General features: G+C 38.4%; 1 non-coding gene across 1 annotated transcript; it reads right to left on the reverse strand.

Annotated features, from left to right (window-relative positions):
• Window positions 1-619: 619 nt before the first annotated feature.
• Window positions 620-725, reverse strand: LOC145606516 (small nucleolar RNA R71). Its single transcript, XR_014105376.1, has one exon. It is a non-coding gene; the product is annotated as a small nucleolar RNA R71 (small nucleolar RNA).
• Window positions 726-15,201: the final 14,476 nt, after the last annotated feature.

The raw sequence follows: 15,201 nt of genomic DNA on the forward strand, positions 1-15,201 counted from the left end.
TGCTTTGAGTGCATGTTGTTGTTGAGTCTATTTCATTTCATTTGCAACATACAAAAAGATTGTACACTTTAGGCTACACTTGTAGCCGTGCTACTTATATTTCCTTTGGTCCCGAGATCGTTCATTTGTTCCCTTTGATCCGGAGATTGAAAGAACTCTCTCAAGGAGGAGAGTAGCAAACAAGACTTTGGATTATAGTTCCTCAAGCGAAGAAGAGATTGAACAAGAGCAAGTCATGGGAGAACAACCAAGAGTTGCCTCGAAAGAATTGGGAGTGCCCGGTGCATATAGGTTCGAGAGCGGCATAGCTCCACCTACAACACCAGCAAACGATTTTGAAATTAGGTCGGCAATGATCACCCTAATTGAGAGGAGACAATATAGTGGGGCAAAGAACGAGAGCCCATTGAACCATCTTAAGGAGTTTGAAAAATATTGCAACAGAATCAAGGTTAATGGAGTGTCTCAAGAATTTATCTGCCTTAAGTTGTTCCCTTTCTCCCTCATAGGAAGGTCTTTAGAATGGCTAGACAAAGAGGTGAAGCCCATTCATTGAGAACGTGGGATGATGTCACTAAAACTTTCTTGTTCCGTTTCTATCCTCAAAAGAAAACGGCGGAGGCAAGGGCTTTAATTCAAGGGTTCAAGCAAAAACCAAATGAGAGTCTTTATGAAGCATGGGAGAGATTCAAGGAGTACCAAAGAGAATGTCCTCACCACGGAATTCCAACATATCAATTGATCCAAATCTTCTATGGTGGTTTGAGTCCTCAAGGCAAGGCATGTCTTGATGGAGGGGCCGGTGGTCCAATCATGAACAAAACCGAAGAAGAAGTTGTGGACATAGTAGAGGATGTGGTGACTTACTATAGAGATTGGCAAGATGGGGAAATAGATTCTTCAAGCAAGCAATCTTCGTTGTACTCGGTGGACCATCTCAATGCCATCAACAATCTTTCCTCTCAAATGACAAACTTGGGAAAGGAGATGACGGCAATCAAGGCCAAGTTGGAGAGTGTTTCTTCCTCTTCCCAAGCTCCAAATCTTCCCTCCCAAATTAAGGGGAGAGGTACTTCTTCTAACTCTCAAACTCCTTCTACTTCACATAATATGCCTATGGGATGTTTGTTTTGTGATGTATGTGGATCATATGACCATGATTCTAGCAATTGCAACAATGAATGTGTTGATGAGTTTGACAACAATGAGTGTGAGCATGTTAATTTTGTGTCAAACAACAATGTCCAAAGGTTTGATAATCAAAGAGGCCAATGGAATAGGAATTACCAAAACCAAGGCAATTTTGACAACTATAATCATGGTGGTGGTTATAGGAACCAAGGGAATCAAGGTTCTCGTGGTAACCATAACCAAGGTTATAGTGGCCAAAATCAAAGCCAAAATTATGGTAATCAAAACCAAGGCTATGGTAATCAAAACCAAGGTTATGGAAATCATAACCAAGGTAATGGTAACCATAATCAAGGTGGTGGTAACCATAATCAAGGTTATGGTCAAAATCAAAATAGGGGTAATTGGAACAATTAAGGAAGGGGAAATTTTCATAACAATGCTCAAAGAGGTCCCCCACCCGGATTTGTTCCAAAGACTCAAGGTGAAAATTCCTATTCACAACCTTCTTCTCCTAGGACTACTTTGGAGGAATTGATTGATAATCAAACCAAGATCATTAACACTTATATGGCGGTTAGTGATAAGAGATTCAATGAGATGATGACTCACAATAAGATGCTTGAGACTCAAATTACCCAATTAGCAAGCACTATTAAGGATTATGCTAGTCCTTCATCTTTGCCTTCCCAAGGTGTTGAACCAAAGAAACCTGTGTACTCTATTGCCACAAGTGGTGGAAATGACTTTAATGAGGGAGTTTCTTGTTCAAAAGAGGGAAGAGATGAGAGTGGTGTTATGGAGAATGAAGTGGAGAGGGTTGAGTCTAAGGAAATTTATTGTGAGGTTGAGGAAAAAGAAGAAAGTGTTGTTGAAAAGATGAGTGAGATAGAGAGATTTCCCGATCTACCATACCCCCAAAAATACTTGAGATTCAAAATGGATGAGCAATTTGGGAAGTTCCTTGAAGTTCTTAAGGAAGTCCATGATTCCACACCCTCTACCGAGCCAATTCCCGATGTGCCTAAGTACTCCAAGTTTCTTAAGGAGATACTAGAGGAGAAGGAATATTTTGATGAGGGTAGTTTGGTGGAAGGAGGGAAGTGTTTTAGTGTTCTTGTCCATGGTGAGCTTCCGGAGAAAATGGAAGATCCGGGGAATTTTTCAATCCCTTGTCAAATCAAGAAAATGGTTTTTGAGAATGCTTTGTGTGAACTAGGGGCTAGTGTGAGTATTATGCCCTTTTCGGTTTTCAAGAGGCTTGATCTAGGTGAGCTTCAACCATCTAATATAACACTTCAATTGGCCGATCGCTCTATTAAGCTTCCTAAGGGAAGAATTGATGATGTCCCTTTAAAGATTGGAGAGTTTGTCTTTCTCGTGGATTTTGTTGTTTTGGAGATTGAGGAGGACGAGCATATTCCAATCATTCTAGGGAGGCCTTTCTTAGCCACCTCGGGAGCCTTAATAGATGTGAAGGGAGACCAAATCACTTTGAGATGTGGAAAATTGGAAGAGAGTTTTAAGTTGAAGCCAATGCATGAGTCCTTATCTTGTGTGCAAGATATAGCATGTGCTAGTCTTTCTCGTTCCATTGATGATGTGTGCATGGTTGATTCTTCTACTAACGATGTTTTTAAGATTGTTGATGATGTTTGTGCAAGTCTTGATGATGTTAGTGAAGAAGAATTTGTAATTCAAAAGCCAAGGGATGAGAAAGAAATTGAGATTCCAAATTGGTTCAAGCTTAATTCTCAAGATGAAGAGAAAACTTCCATGGTTAAGGATGTTGAAGTCAAGCCGAAGAAAAAGGCCCGTGACTCAAAGAAATCAAGAAAAAGAAAGAAGTTGAGAAAAGAGAAGGAAGAATTTGAAAAGAATTTTGTGAAAGTTTCATTAAGCAACGATGAGAAGTTGCTCAAAATTGAAGAAGATTTTGCTCCATCAACTACCTTGAAGAAGGTGGTGTTCTTTGACCCTCCATGATTTGGAGGAAGGGTCGAGCTTAGGACCTTAAGCAAGCGCTTCCCGGGAAGCAACCCGGAGTTTCTAACTTTTCCTTTTGATTTTTGAATTTTCTTATTTTTGTCTCTTTTATTACTTTGTCTTTTCTTTCACTTTTCTACTTGATTGGATTCTTAGGATGCCTTTTGCGGGATTGGAATTTTACAAGTATGCACGGTGAATGGAAGGTGTTCATGGCACAAATCACATTTTGTTCGATTCTAATCGAAATTTGAGGTAAAAAGGGTAAGAATTTTAGAGAGGTAAGATAGGAAATTCATGTTTTGAAAGTTGGAGGAAATTGATACTTAGTGAATTTTTGTGGTGAGCACATGGATTTTCAACTTTGAGGGCTTTGAAAATGATTTTAGCTACTGCCTATGTTGCTCCTCATCACCATCATGATTCATGTGCGCACCAAAATAGGCAGTAAGTATCAAATTGATGAGAAAAAGGAAGAATTAGGCACGCACAGGGGTGTGCGGCCGCACACGAGGCATGTGCGGGCGCACAGCCTGCGTGTGCGGGCGCACACCAGCCTTGTGCGGCCGCACATGGCTGGACGGGCCTTTTAACTTTCTTCCTCTTCTTTCCTCCCTTCATTTCCTCATTTCACTCATCTTCAACCTCACGAACTCCCTTCAAACCCTCCTCTTGTGCGCACCATTTCCTCCCTTATTCACCATCAAAAATCCTTCATTTCCTCACTAAAATCACTCCATTTTCACTCAAAATCACTCACAAACCTTCCTACACTACAAATTCCTCACAAATTGACCCAAATTTCACTCCCTCTCTTTCCTACTCTTAGTGGCCGAAAATTGGGGTTTTCTTTGTGGGTTGAAATTGCTTGCTCAAAGTTGGTTAATCTTGCTTCTTTTATTATAATCACTAATCCTTGCTTTAATTTTGCCATTTATATCATAATTTTGCATAGATTGAAAATTTGTATGAGCATGAATAGTGTAGTATTGATTTTGTGATTTTTGATGCTTGATCTTGATATTGGTTGTGATTTGGTGATGTTTATTGATTGATTTTGCATAAAATTGTATTGTTTGTTGATTTTGTAGTGATTCTCATCATTTTTGGTTGATATCTTGTGAGTTGAATTTTTGGAATATGGGTAGTATGTGGTGACTGTGGTATTGGTCTTGTGGTAGTTCTTGAATTGTTGAAAGGAGTTTTTCTTGGATTATTGGTGTTGTTGATTGGTTTGGAATTGGTTTTGATTGAAAGGAAGTGTGAATTTGGAGTTTGGTGATTTTGGTAGTAAGTGGTGAATTTGGGTGTGGTATTCTTGGTTCATTGGTTTTGCTTCTTGTTCGTTGTTGGTGATCTTTCTTAGCCTCTCAAATATGTCTAAATACCTCAAGAAACTCACTAAGAAAAGGAAAACCGATGTTAGCATCGATGAACCACCTCGCCCAAGTACCTCCTCTAGGCCGAGTACATCTTCTAGGCCTAGTACTTCCAACCCCTCTTCCACTCAAACACGACCTCCAACCTCTCTTCCCAAAAAGAAAAACTTCACCGAAAAACAAAAGACCTTCTACCAAAATTTGAAGGAAGAAAGAACCCTAAAACAAACCCGCCACTATTTTCAACCCGATATGGTGAAATTGGGGATTGATGATGATGTGCGGTCGTTGCTTTTAAACCTCCGATTGGGTTCTTTCATCACCGATGCCTACCGCACCTACAAGGAGCCTACTTTGGAGTTCTTGGCTACCTTGGAGCTTATACCCGTAGGAGGGGTATATAGGGTGCGCTTCCAATTGTTCAACCACATCTTCGACCATTCCTTGGAAGAGTTCAACGCCGCTTTGGACTTTGATCCCCACGGGGATATTTTGAACGTTGAACCTTATATCTTCTCGGAGTATGATCACAACTCATGGTGGGAAGACATCTCGGGTGGTAACGAGTTTATCACCAACAAGGCTAAGATCTCATCGGTGTACCAACCTTGTCTTAGGGTTGTGCACCGTCTTTTGGGCTATGTTGTATTCCCTAAACAAGAATTGGGGAAGTTGAGCAAGTTGGAGCTCAAGGTCTTGTGGTTGTCTACCCGCCCGGAGTATGTGGGCCAGTTGAACTTGGGGTATATCTTTGCCCAAATTGTTTGGACCTTCGCAAGAGGAGTACGGGAGAGATCCCATGCGGGGGCATGGTAACTAGGCTCTTGACTCGCCTTCGCCTCGATGCTTATCTCCCATTTTGTAAGGAGATTGGGGATAGCACCTCCATCTACCTTGATATGCAACAATTGGGTCAAATCCAATTCATCTCCAAGGGCTATAGCGAAGGGAGATATGAGTGGCTTAGGGGCAATGAGCATTGGTGCTACTTGCCTAACCCCGGCTTGACTTCTTTGGCCCGGTTCGCCAACAATGTGTGGCATGTCCCCAAGTCCTTTCGGCGTCCTAACTTCGACTCCGATGAGGATGAGGAAGAAGATGATGAAGAAGAACAACAACATCAACAACAACAACAACAACAATTTCCACAACAACAAGCTCCTCAAGAGTAAGAGCAAGAGCAAGGGCAACATGCTTATGCCAATGCCGATTTGAGGGCTCTTAGTGAGCAAATGAGTGGATTGAAAATCCACCTGGATGGCATGTATGATCAAGACTTTGGGGCCATCTATGAACAACTAAGAGGTATTCAAGAGATGCAACAAGATATGTTTGCACAACAACAACAAATTTATGAGGCGGAAGTTAACCGTGGGAACATTACTCCCCCAGTTAACTATCCGTACTTCCCGCCCCAACAAGGTCCTCTACCTTCGTTTAGGCATCCTTATTGGTCGGGGCCTTCAAACCCCGACACCGAGCGTCGCTACTATCCGGATGAGCACGGTAACTATGATTACAAGGCTCCGGGTGGTAGTGACTATAGGGGCGATCCTAACTACCCCCATGTCCATCCCAACCACCCCTTCGAACTCACTTTGCCCGATAACTTCACCCCTCTTGCTCCTTGGCAACAAGATCTTTTCAAGGGGCATTATGGGTGGCCCGAGGGGTACATCGGAGGATGGGAGCCTTACCCTCATCCCTTCGATGACCCCGAGCGCAACAAGGACCCCGATGGGGCCGGGCCGAGTGGGAGTAGTGGTGGTGATGGTAGTAGTTATTAGTTCCCTTTAGCTTCTCATGCTTTTTGCCTCCATCCCTTATATTTTTGATGCATGTTTTGTTTTGATTGGGATGTTGAGATGTATTTTTATCTAGCTTGGGGGAACTAATAATTTGCTCGGTGACCAATTTTGTTGTTATGTACATACCTTAGTTGTTTGAATGTTTATTTTTATTCCTCTTATTTGATTTCCTCATTTTCTTGATCTCTAGGCTACCTCCCTTGTAGCTAGCTTGTTTGCCCTATTTGCTCGAATGCTTGTTGTTTGTGATGCGAATGCTTGTTGTTGTTGATGATCCCTAATATCCAAATCCCCTTAATCCAAAACCCTTTGATCCAAATCCCATGAATCCAAATCTTGTAGTTTAGTATAGTTCTTTAGTTAGTTTAGACTTTCTTGTTTCCTTAGTTTTATTTCTTTTATTCTTTCTATTCTTTAATTAGTTTAGCTTTTATTTTCTTTGGTTGTATATACTTTTTGTTTGGATTAGTTTCATTTTATTTGTTGTTTTCTTTTCTTTGTTTTGAAGTTACTAACCATTTTCTTTGTTCATAGTTTCTTTTATTTCTTTTTCTCACTTGGTTCCTTGAAGAGCTTTTGGAAATGGAATGCTACGAGGTGGTTTCTAATTGCTTCATTTATTTTTGCTAAGCTTGGAAGCCCGGTGAGACCTTTCTTATTTTCTCTTTATTTTCCTTGGATGCATAGAATAGGATTAGTTTAGGAGAAGTTGAATGGTTCGAGGATGGATGCTTGTTAACACGTAATGTGTTTGGGATCGATGACGTTGATGTCGATCGATCACTTGTTTGTCGATTGGGAATTTCATGTGTTTAACTTGCTCTCTAGTCCATTGCATGCTATTTCTCCTATATTTCCTTTTCTATGTTTCCATTTCTTTTCTTTTACTTTCTTTTATTTTACTTTTTCTTTTACTTTCATTTATTTTTCTTTTCATTTTTGATGTGATTTTGAGGCATTATTTTTCACCTTTCTTATGGAATGAACATGTACATTGGACTTGTCTTTTGCATGATTTTCTTCCTAGGTTGTAAAGGTATGCACGGTTTGAGACTATGTTTGGTTGTATCTAGGATAGTGTATGCTAGGGTAGTTGGTTTGAACTAGGAGGATCATGAAGCCGGATTCTACTTGTTTGTGGCATGATTGGTAGAGTCTCCCTATAGTCAATTTGACACCACTAGTGAGTTTTTGCCACAACCTTGTGAGGTTACTTGTTTTTCTAGCCTTCAACATTCCTTGTATGAGCGGCGTGGATCCTTGACTATGCAAACCTAATCTAATAAAGCTTGATGTATGATTCTCAAACACGAGACCGAACTATCTAGGAAGGACAAAGGCACATTTTTCGGGGTGGTATTTTTCATTTTTGTTATATTTTGTTATTTTCTTTATTTTGGGTTTACATTTGCCTTCTTGCAACCTCTCTAACATGATAAACTCACAAAGTTCAAATCATAGGTATGATTTGTGTTCTGAACATCTTTAGCAATGTCACATTAACAAGAACGTACTCAAGGCTATATAGGCTCTTGACAGTTGATCGGTTCGGAATCGTTCTAAGATAAGCAGGTCTTACTTGTTAAAAACCGAAAAAGTAAAGAGCTATTGTTCTTGGCATAGACAATTGACTCCAAATGCTAAAGAAGATTCAATTACTTCAACGTTTCACGAAGAATTTGAAAGAATATGGGTATATTCATCAAATGTGAACAAACTTGACCTTGAATAGCTCAAGAGTTTAATGAAGTACATAATTGACTTACTAAGACATCAAAACGTCTAGATTAGATTGAGCGATGTTTGCTTGAGCCAAGCATGACCATCACAAAGTTATGAATTGAAATTTTCATAAATAACTCCACAAAGAACATAGTGTGTCTTCACGGAGACCTCGATGCCATTTAAAAATGACTCGAACGATGATGGATCACATCCCTTCATGTAAACTCTTAAAGATTTCCACAAATGACTAATGTTACACTAAAAAAAATGTCGGAGCTAAAAAAGGACACCATATTCAGCTATGGATAGAAATAGCTTTTAAACGTCTTTTCAAGTATATGTCTAAAACTCTTAGCTTCAGTGGAATTTCACTGGCTTAGAGGGAGCTAAGTGGCTCAGTGGGAGCTTAATGGCTCATTAAAGGCTAAGATAGCTCAAATGGGAGCTAACTGTTTGTTTCACAACGAACTTTTACACAAAGATAATATACATGTCTCTTTGTAAGCATTCAAGTGGGACTACGGGCATTACCTCCACAGCCTAATTAAGAACATAATGTTTGTTGCTCTAAGTGGTATCTTTTTGAAAAGTAAGTGAGACTACGGACATTAACTCCACAACCTAATTGAGAACATAATGTTTGTTGCTCTAAGTGGTGTCTTTCTGGAAAGTAACACATTTCCAAAACGACAAGTGGGAGTAAAATGAACTCGATGACTATCGAGCTTGGCAACAAACTAGAATTGAGAATCTCAGAAGACTCAAAAGGGCTTCATGAGAATGATTGATCAAGAATACTCAAAAGGACTTTACAAGTGCCTTAAAAGAGAATTCATTACTCATAAAACTTCTGAAAAGTTGGAGTAAGATCAACATAATGAAAGGGCTTTGAAAGTGCCTTGAAACTCAGTGTTTGATGCAATTACCCCGATAGAATTCACCAAAGTTTTGGATTGAATCCTATAAATTTTCTATTAAGTTAGAAATAAACCTAAGACTTACAAGCATACTATTTACTATTAGATAGTAAGGGAATAATGCCTTGTAAGATAACTACGACAAATCCAAATTCCGAATAATGGTTAGAGGCCATAAAATCCGAAATAGACTCCATGTTTGAAAATCATGTTTAAAACTTGATTAATTTCCATGAAGGGTAAAAGACCCATCGATCGCAAATAAGTATTCAAGGAGAAAACTAACAAATGTGAAAATGTATATGCATACATAGCTAGATTGGTTGAAAAGGATATAATTAAATTCACGGAGTTGATTTTAATAAAAACCTATTCACTAATCGGAATGCTCAAGTCTTTTCATGATTATTCTAGCAAAATTGCACATATGAAATATGGCAAAATAGATACCAAAACCGCCTTCCAAAAATAGGATTTTGGAAGTGACTATGAAAATAGTCTAAGGGTTTTGAAAATCAAAATAATGCTAGATTTGAAAAGCAAGCTCAAGAAATCCATTATGGGATTGAAGGTAGCATTGCATAAAGGAATTGGAACGTGTTTTCTCAAAGAGTTAATTAAAAGGATTGACTTATGGAGACACATAGAAATTCTTATGGATAAAAAGTTTAGTGGGAGCAAGAGTTAATCTTGTAAGGTCCAACAAGAAGTTTACGAACTCTGTTGTAAATTAACTATCAAATGCTAAATGCTTATATTTGAAAGAATTTTCGACAATGGACCAAGCAAAAGACGATACTTAGTACATATTTGGAATTAAGATCTATTGTATAGACTTAATAAAATGTTTGAACGAGTAAAGGAATTTACCGTTTTAAACATGAATTGAAGGACTTAAAAAAGGCTTTCGACCCATATGTATAAAACTAAGTAACTGTTTGAACTAAGTATAAGCTAGGCTAATTACTAAGTAAAAAAAGAAAGACTCTAGTAGAGACTTTCAACCATATCACATAGTGTAGGGAATATTTCAAGCATCCCAAACTTGAGCCCCACTATGATCATACACTTAAGCATGGTGGCGTCCAAAGGGAAGGAAGCTAGAGAAAAAGAGTCGCCAACAAGTTTTAGGAACTTGTAAACCGTTCACAGGATGAAGGTTACACCCTTTAACGATCCAGGAGATCGTTAACTCCAATAGGTCTAGAACCATGTGATGAGTGACATTTATGGCACTCATTTGGTCCCTTTTTGGATGAATTTCATTCCATTTTATTATTCCTTTCTTTAGTTTTCCTTAGTTTTATTCTTGTTTTCTTCATTTTATGCTTTTTGTGGTTAGTTTCTCTATTTTGTGCATTTTCTAGTTTATTTGTTATTTTTCCCTTTTATTTGCTTTTTCTCCTTTGTTTGTAGGTTGTGATTGATTGTCCAAGAAATCCCGAGCTTCCTCTCCATGGTCTTTCATCGTTTTTCATGCCTAATGCTTGTGCAAAGAGTTTCAAGTCAAAGGGGGATCCAAGGAGCATGCTTCAAGGCCTTGTTTATGCTCTTTTCATGGCTTATATTCTTCAAGAATTCCAAGAAAGTTGCTTCCTACCTTGTCCTCCATCACCATCATCTAGGATGTGTGCACCACATGAGCTAGGACGAAGAAGAAGAAAGGAGGCTGCCAGTTTTGTGCGGGCGCACACGGGGTATGTGCGGCCGCACATATGTCGTGTGCGGCCGCACATGGGGTGTGTGCGGGCGCACCTTTCTGGGTGTGTCCCGTGCGCCCTTCTCTCTCTCCTCCGAGCGCCCGCACCTACGTGGGTCTTTTCTTGGGCGTCAAAACCGATCTTCCCCTTTGTATATATAGTTATTTTCCTTCTATTTTTTAAAAAAAGAAGTTTTCATAATAGAATTAGATCATATTCTTAGCTTAGTTGAGAGCTTCTCTCTCTAGATTTAGGGGTTAGTTTTAGGATTAGATTTTAGAGAGAGAAAGTGAAGAATTTCAATGGTGATTGAGAGATTGAAGATCCAATGGTGACAATTGTATTGGAGATCTACTCTATTATCAATGAGCATTTCTAAACTCTATCTCATTTATTATTTTGTTTAGTATTCATGTTTTGATTGTTTGATTTTGATTGGATTTTGATGATTTGATGATTGATGTTTGATTAGAGTAATTTTTCTTCTTTGATTGTTCTTCTTAGATTGTTAATTGTTGATTTCTTTAGTTGTTAGTTGAATTGATGATGTTGCTAGAGTAGTTGTTTGGTTAGGGATTTGGTGAAGCTTGTATAATGTAATGAATTGATGTAGATTGGGGATTTTGATGGAGTTGATGATGTGATTAAATTGGTTAATTGATTATGTGCATGTGTGTGTTTGATTTAGGCTTGATCACCCTTGTTATTCACACTAGATTGCATTGTTAGTTCACATTGATACGGACCATTGATTTGTGGCTTGCATTTACACGATTGAGGTGTCTTGTGATGTTTCCTAGCTAGAGTTTATCGTAGTTGACGCTAGTTAGACCTCTAGGAGAATAGCTTGATATGCTCTTTTGGTTGCATAATTGATCTTCCTTCGCATTGCTTGACTTAGTCAACTTCCTATACCAATTTGCATTGTTCATTGCTATTAAAAGTGAATCCTAATCCCTAGCATTTTATTTGTTTGGTTTCTTTGTCTTAGTAAGTTGTTAGTGTCCTCTTTTACCCTTCGTCTTCGACCTAGCTTAGGCACATAATTGAAAGCACTTAGACATTACCGTTCCTTTGGGTTCGACCCTTGACTTACCTCTATACTTGTATTTAGGTTTGTTGAGTGTTTATAAATTTTGTTTGGCTTAGGAGGATTAGTCCAACGACCTAATTTTCCACGTCAAAATGGCGCCGTTGCCGGGGAACGGTGTCTATGTTTGAGTGTTTTTGATTGCTTGAGTCTAGGTCTTTGTGTATACTTTTCTTTTATTTGTTTTTGTTTCCTTTGTAAAAATGGCATGTCTATCTTTTTCTCAACATGATAATGAGCCTTTTTGTGAATATTTCAATAGACTTAAGAAATTTCTTGACTATAATTGTTGTAATTTTTGGGAAGCTTGTGAGATTTGTTATCATGGTTTGAATGAGCAAACTAGGGATATAGTTGAAGGAATGCATAATGGTAATTTTAGAGCATTTTCTATTGAGGATGCTTGGAAATTTTATGTTTGGTTTGCTTGGGAAGTTTATAACAAGGGTAAACGTGCTTCCATTTTTGATGTGCAATGTGTTAATTCTTCCAATGTTAGCATGATTTACCATGATGTGTCACATGACCCCATAGTTGAACCTAGAACAAGTACTTCCAATTCTATTTCCTCATTTGTTCATGATAATGTGTTGCATGTTCAAGCTAACAAATCTCATACATTTGAAAATGCTCCCAACCCCCTATTTGATGAAAATGCTCATGTTTGTAATGATGATGATCCCACTTTTGGTTGTACTTCTTCTTCTCTTGTTGAGCCTCAATCTCCTACCCCTTTTGAATCTCTTATTGCTACCTTGGAAACTCAAATTAGGCATGTTGAGCTTCGTGATGATCTTGGGCCTATAAAAGAGTCGACTCTTAATTGTTTAAGAAGTCAATTGGAGATGATGAAAAAGAGTGAGGAGCGTCTTGAGGAGGGAAGAAGGAGAAATGAAGAGCTAGGAAGCCAATTGTCATCCTTGATGCTTATGTGTGAAAGTTACAAATCTAATGTGTGTGTTGAGGGTGATGATGGTAATTTCGAGCAACCAAGAGTGTGTGAGGATCCTATTGTTGAGCATAGGAGTGAAGGAGAGAGAGTCGAGAGTGATAATGAGTTTGATGAAATTTTGAGTCTAGACATCTCTTCCTTTGTTGATTGTGATGAGTTTCAAGTGTATGAATGTGACTCTTCTATCCATGAGTATTTGGACTCGTTTGAGGTTATGACAAATGTGTTTGTTGAGCACATAGGGAATAGCCATAGCCTTTTAAGCAAGTTCATTGATGATGCTTCATGGGAGAGAGATGATTTTGAAATTAATTTGCCTCCATTCATGCATGGTTTTGAGACTCTAGGATTTAAGGAAGTTGAGGGAGCTATTGTTCATGAAGGTAATGGAGGAGATTATGTGGTTCCTCTTGGGAGTTGGATGTTTGAGGGAGATGGTGATCATGAGCGTTCTTCTTTTGAGGATTCTATGATTGATTTTCATGCCCTCATTGGCGATGTGAGACCTTGTGTTGAGAGAGTAGCTAACCCTTTGCCTTTTTCTCATACCCCTTTCTCTAAAAAATTTAATCACATCCCTTATTGCCCTATTTTTCTCCCTTCCTTTGTTGGTAAGCCTATTGGGGACCCTTTTGTCTATGATGATTTGAATGTGGCTCATTTGTCTCCAATTTGGGAAAAGGGTGATGTTGCCACCCAAAAATATTTTGAGGAGAGTTTGCCTTCTTTTTCCTTTTCTTCTTATTTTTCTTTTTCTTCTTATTTTGTTGAGTTTTCTTTTAATTCTTCTTCCTTCCCTTGGCATCTCTCTCCTCATAGGTGTGCACTATGCTTGTTGCATGCCTTATTTTTGTCATGTGCACACATACTTCCTTATGAAATGTGTAGTAGTGCATTTGACAAGCTCTTGCGTGCGTTGAATTATTATTTTACTAGAGCGGTCAAGCTTGGACCTTAAGCAAGCCTTTCTCGGGAAGTAACCCGTGTTTTAGATTAGATTTTCCTTTTCTTTTTAGAATAGATTTTCTCTCATGGAAATGTTTGTGTGCCTTTTGCTAGGTACATGACTTGATATACTTTGGTGCTTCGATTTGGATCAAAAATCAAGGAAGGTTGACTCCTGTTTTTACTAGCACATGGAAACAAGGTTCCATTCTTGAGAAATTAGCTATGAAAGGTTTAATTGGGTCATTTGCGGGTATTTACACCCACCTCAAATCCGGTAATATCTTTCTTTGCTCTTTCTCTAGTGGATGATGACTTGTTGGACATATGTTGGTTTGTTGGATTGATCTCCTTGTTTTCCCCTCCCATGGATTATATGATTTATGTTTGAGTGTATTGTCTCATTCAAGCTTGGGGGAGGGTATTCTATCATGTTTGGTGGGATTTTGATTCATATATGCTTTGCACCTTTGTATATGCTTTTCCATGTTTCTCTTATTTTGAAAAACTCCAAAAAGATTTTCCTTTCTATCAAGGCAAATTTGCAATGTGTTTTGTTTTGTTCTTGCTTTGGACATAATAACATTTGGACTTGTATAATTGAATGCTTTTCTTCCTAAATGGTAACGGTGTGCACGGTTTGAGAGTACGCTTGGTTGATTCTAGGATAAAGCATGCTAAGGTAGTTGGTTAGAAGTAGTGGGAACATGAAGCCGGATTCTACTTGTTTGTGGCATGTTTGGTAGTTGCTTCCTATAGTCGATTTGACGCCAATAGTGAGTTTTTGCTACATCCGTGTGAGTTCTATGTTTTTCAAGCCTTCTACCTTATTTGTATGAGCGGCATGGATCCTTGACTTTTTGCAAACCTAATCTTGAAACTTGACTCATAGATCTTGAATCCGAGACTGAACCATTTAGGGAGGATAAAGGCACCTTTTTCGGGGTGGTATTTTTCATTTTTAGGATAGTTCGTTTCTTTCTTCATTTTTGGGTTTACATTTGCCTTCTTGCAACCATTTGAGCCTTATACCTTCTTTTCAAGCCACATCTTTAGATCTTTGGCCTTTTGTTTCATTTTTCTTTCTTTTCTTGGTTTTTGTGAAGCAATTGATCATTCTTGATGGAGTTTGTGGTGGAGAAGTTGAAATGTTTGGTTCTTATGAAAGCAAGATTGTGTTATGAATTCTTTGTGAATAATGGCAAATGAGTATGAGTAAAAGCCGTCCTACATTATAAAAGGCATGGACAAATAAGTGTAAACGTTAAAAAAGCCGTCCAAAGTTAAAAGAGGCGAGGACAAAGCACTATTAAATAAAAAAAAAAGAAAAAAAAAAGTGAAAAATGAAAAATTCAAAAATATTTTGATGTGAGTTTTCTCCCTTTTTGAGCATTGAGGACAATGCTCCATTTAAGCTTGGGGGGAAGCGTTCTCACGCTTTTTGTGTATATGTTTGTGATTTATAGCTTTGAATAAGCTTGGGGGTGTTAGTTTGTTTTTGTTTGGTGACTACTTGATTGTGATCCTAAGAATTGGCCGTTCTTTGCTTCACTATTAAGAAAACCACC

This window comes from Chenopodium album, chromosome 22 (assembly GCF_948465745.1).
Source record: "Chenopodium album chromosome 22, dcCheAlbu1.1, whole genome shotgun sequence".
Taxonomy (NCBI): Eukaryota; Viridiplantae; Streptophyta; class Magnoliopsida; order Caryophyllales; family Amaranthaceae; genus Chenopodium; species Chenopodium album.